This window comes from Balaenoptera musculus, chromosome 10 (assembly GCF_009873245.2).
Source record: "Balaenoptera musculus isolate JJ_BM4_2016_0621 chromosome 10, mBalMus1.pri.v3, whole genome shotgun sequence".
Taxonomy (NCBI): domain Eukaryota; kingdom Metazoa; phylum Chordata; class Mammalia; order Artiodactyla; family Balaenopteridae; genus Balaenoptera; species Balaenoptera musculus.
The window spans coordinates 65,420,909-65,426,088 of record NC_045794.1 but is presented as its reverse complement, the minus strand read 5'-3'; the positions used below and the strand labels follow the sequence as shown (position 1 = coordinate 65,426,088).

The window sequence follows — 5,180 nt, the reverse complement described above, 5'->3', positions numbered from 1 at the left end:
TAGAAAGTATGAATAAACCTCTAACCAACAAAGAGATTGAATCAATAATCAAAAACCTCCCCAAAAAGAAAAGTCCAGGACCAGATGGTTTCACTGATGAATTCTACCAAACATTTAAAGACAAATTAACACCAATCCTTCTCTTTCAAAAAACTGAAAAGGAGGGAACACTTGAAAACTCATTTTAAGAGGTCAGCATTACTTTGATACAAAAGACAGACAAAAACACCACAAGAAAAGAAAACTACATGCCAACCTGATGAAAAGAGGTGCAAAAATCCAGAGCAAAATGCTAACAAAGCAAATTCAGTAGCATATTAAAATGATCATAAGCATGACAAAGTGAGATTTATCCCTGGGATACAAGGATGTTTCAACATACAAAAATCAATTAATGTGATACACAACGTTAAGAGAATAAAGAATAAAAATCATATGATCATCTAAATGGATGCAGAAAAAGCATTTGAAAAAATCTAACACCTTTTATGATAAAAACTCTTAATAAACTAGGTATAGAAAAAAATGTACCTCATCATAATAAGGGATATATATGACAAGCCCACAACTAACATACTCAATGGTGAAAAGCTAAAAGCTGTTCTTTTAAGATCATGAACAAGGCAAGGATGCCCACTCTCACCACTTCTGCTTAACATAGTACTAGAAGACTTAGTCAGAGAAATTAGGCAAGAAACAGAAATAAAAGCCATCCAAATTAGAAAGGAAGAAGTAAAAGTGTTCCTGTTTGCAGACAACATGATCTTATAAATAGAAAACCCTAAAGATTCCATTTTTTAAAAAGCTCTTAGAACTAATAAATTCAGTAAAGTTGCAGGTTACAAAATCAACATACAAAAATCAGTAGCATTGGGGCTTCCCTGGTGGCGCAGTGGTTAAGAATCTGCTTGCCAATGCAGGAGACATGGGTTCAAGCCCTGCTCTGGGAAGATCCCACGTGCCGCGGAGCAACAAGCCCGTGAGCCACAACTACTGAGCCTGCGCGTCTGGAGCCTGTGCTCCGCAACGTGAGAGGCCCGCGCACCGCGATGAAGAGTGGCCCCCGCTCGCCGCAACTAGAGAAAGCCCTAGCACAGAAACGAAGACCCAACACAGCCAAAAATAAATAAATAAATATATTTTTAAAAAAAAATTTAAAAAAAAAAAAAAAAAAAAAAAATCAGTAGCATTTATATGGACTAACAATGAACTATCTGAAAAGGAAATTAGGAAAATTATCCTACTTATAATAGCACCAAAAGGAATAAAATACATATGAATAACCTTAACTAAAGGGGTGAAAGACTTGTATACTGAAAACTACAAATCACTGATAAAAGAAATGAATATGACACAATCAAATGGAAAAACATCTTGTGTTCACTGATTGGAAGAATTGGTATTGTTAAAATGACCATACTATCCAAAGTAATCTACAGATTCATTGTATTCTCTATCAATATCCCAATGGCATTTTTTACAGAAACAGAAAAAACAATTCTAAAATTCATATGAAATCACAAAAGACTGTGAATAGCCAAATCAATTTTGAGAAAGAAGAACAAAGCTGCAGTATCACAGTTCCTGATTTCAAAATATATTACAAAGCTAGAGTAATCAAAACAGTATGGTACAATATCATTCTAATTAAAACATAAAATCAAAACAGAGTACAAAGCAGAGAAATAAATCCGTGCGTATATGGTCAACTAATATTTGACAAGGGTACCAGGAATACACAATGGGAAAAGGATAGTTTGTTCAACAAAAAGTGTGGGGAAAACTGGATATCTACATGTAAAAGAATGAAACTGGACCCTTACTTTACATCATACAGAAAAATCAACTCAAAATGGATTAAATTCTTAAACATAAGACCAAAAACTGTAAAACTCCTAGAAGAAAACGTAGGAGAAAAACTTCATGACAGTGGCCTTGGCGATGATTTCATAGATATGACAGCAAAAGCACAGGCAACAAAAAGAAGCAAGTGGTACTACATCAAACTAAAAAGTTTCTGCACAGTAAAGGGAGCAATTAAAAGGCAACGTATGGAATGGGAGAAAATATTTGCAAATCACATATCTGAAAAGGGGTTATTGTCTAAAATATATGAGGAATTCCTACAACTCAATAGTTAAAAAAAAAAACTAATACTCTGATTTAAAAATGAACTAGACTTGAACACTTCTCTAAAAAAGACATACAAAAGGTCAATGGTATATGAAAAAATGCTCAACATCACTAATTATCAGAGAAATTCAAATCAAAACCACAAGGAGATATCACCTCACACCTGTCAGTTTGCTTATTATCAAAAAAAAAAAGACAAGAAGTGTTGGCTAGGATGTAGAGAAATTGGAACCCTTGTACATTGTTGGTGGGAATGCAAAATGGTGCCACTGCTATGGAAAACAGTATGGAGGTTTCTCAAAAAATTAAAAATAGAACTACCATATAACCCAGCAGTCCAATTTGTGAATATTAATCCAAAAGAATTTAAATCAGGATCTCTAAAAGATAATAGTGCTTTTATGTTTATTACAGCAATATTCACAATAGCCACGATGTGGAAATAACCTAAATGTCCACCAATAGATGAATGGATAAAGAAAATGTGGTATATACATAAAATAAAATACTCTTTGACCTTAAAAAGAAGGAAATCCTGCAATATACAACATGAATGAACCTTGAGGACATTATGCTAAGAAAAATAAGCCAATCACAGAAAGATAAATATTGAATACTTCCACTAATATAAGGTATCTAAAATAATCAAATTCATAGAATCAAAGAGTGGAATGGTGGTTGCCAGGGGCTAGAGAGAGGAGGAAATGGGGATAAAGTTTCAGTCAAGAAAGATAAATAAGCTCTAGAGATCTGCTGTTCAACATTGTACCTGCAGTCAACAATAATATATTATACACTTTGAAACTGGTTAAGAGGATAGATCTTATGTTAAGTGATCCTCTCACTATAAAATAAAATAGAGGGCTTCCCTGGTGGTGCAGTGGTTGAGAATCTGCCTGCTAATGCAGGGGACACGGGTTCGAGCCCTGGTCTGGGAAGATCCCACATGCCATGGAGCAATGAAGCCCGTGAGCCACAACTACTGAGCCTGCACATCTGGAGCCTGTGCTCCACAACAAGAGAGGCCGCGACAGTGAGAGGCCTGCGCACCGCGATGAGGAGTGGCCCCCGCTTGCTGCAACTGGAGAAAGCCCTCGCACAGAAACGAAGACCCAACACAGCCAAAAAAAATTAAAATTAATTAATTAATTAATTTAAAAAAAAAAAGTCTTAAAAAAAAATACAATATAAAATGAAAGTGGGGACTTCCCTGGTAGCGTGGTGGTTAAGAATCCGCCTGCTGATGCAGGGGACACGGGTTCGAGCCCTGGTCTGGTAAGATCCCACATGCCACGGAGCAACTAAGCCTGTGCACCACAACTACTGAGCCGGTGCTCTAGAGCCCACGAGCCACAGCTACTGAGCCCACGCGCCTAGAGCCCATGCTCCACAACAAGAGAAGCCACCGCAATGAGAAGCCCGCATACCACAATGAAAACCCAACACAGCCAAAAATAAATAAATAAATAAATAAACTTATAAAAAATAAATAAATAAAATGAAACTGGTTTTTGATTACAGATAGTTCAAGAAGCACTGTTCTGGACCAGGGATCAGCAAACTTTTCCTGTAAAAAGTGAGAATAAACATGTAGGCTTTCCAGGCCAATCAGTCTCTGTTGCAACACATAACTCTGCCCTTTTAGCATGAAAGCAGCCATAGACAATACATAAACAATGAATATGTCTGTGTTTCAATAAAACTTTATATTAAAAAAAGATGATGGGCCAGATTTGATCCACAAGCTGTAGTTTGCCAACCCCTGTTATAAGCCATGAAACTCCAGGGAGCAGATGTCTCATTTGTTTTAGTCTTCACTGTCTCTCCAGTGCCTAAAATATCCTTCACATAATAGGTACTCAATAACTATGTATTTAAAAGATGATTAGTCTACTTTATGATGCAGGTGCAGGTCTTGCCTGAATTGATGTAGACGTCATATGTCCAGGGCTATCAATGCCATGGATGACCATGACAAGAATGTTAACTGACTCTGGTTAACCACAGATAACCAGATAAAAACCACAGATGTTCCACAGATCAAATATAGTCTGGGAAGCAAAGGCAATCACCAGCTGCTTGAAAAAAGAAAGGAAGAGGGTATTGGCACTTGGTAGGGTTTTAAGGAAGCTGTGAAAGTTTGAGAAGAATGGTAAGGGAAGCTAAAAGTGGTGTGTGATAGATACATTGCTGAGCTGAGGTTGGAGAGCATGAGTGAGAGATGGCAATGACCCAGAGGGCAGCAGTGTCCTCTAACAAGGCCCTGGGCTTGGTGTTCCAGGTAGATTAGCCTAGAAGGAAGACTGTTGAATACATCCTTGTCCTTTTCCTCTTTAAAAACCTCTGATGATACCACAGGAGTGTGAGGGAGACCACGAGTACCATTTCAAGGCAGCTCTAAGCACACTGAGTAGACACCATGAGCAAGGCTCACCAACCCAAGTTGAAAAAAATTTAAGGACAAGAAGTTATCACTGAAATTAAACAGCAACAGATGTATCCAAGGAATATTGTAGGAATTTGATTCCTTTATGAATCTTGTGATAGATGAATGTGTGGAGATCATATCCAGGGCAACAGAACAATATTGGAAAGGGGATAATACAAGGAAATAGTATCACCATGTTAGAATCCTTAGAAAGAGTATAAATGATGGCTGTGTTCAGCAGAGAAAACAATTTCTTCCACACGTCCCATCCCCAAAGGGCTTGTTTTATTGTGATGTAAAAGTCAGGTGATGCACACTTGTCATATTAAATTTTTTACTGAAATTTTTAAAAACACAAAATGCTGATAACTTGCTAAGATCAGATCCAAAATCCCCTGACATCGAAAGTCTTTGATCATTTGGTTCCAAACTACCTTTCTCATCACTTCATGCCAGCAACCCCTTCCCCAAAATATATTGTTCCTAGAGCCACACCAGGCCATTTACTCTTTCCCTCAACATGCCTGATGCTTTCACATCTTGACACCTTGGCTCTAGCTTCTCTTCCCTGCAATGCCTTTCTCTTCCTCTTCATCCAGCAAAGTCTTAGTCCCCCTCC

General features: G+C 37.5%; 1 pseudogene; it reads left to right on the top strand.

Annotated features, from left to right (window-relative positions):
• The first annotated feature begins 4,552 nt into the window (after positions 1-4,552).
• Positions 4,553-4,782, top strand: LOC118902696 (annotated as a pseudogene).
• The last annotated feature ends 398 nt before the right edge of the window (positions 4,783-5,180 follow it).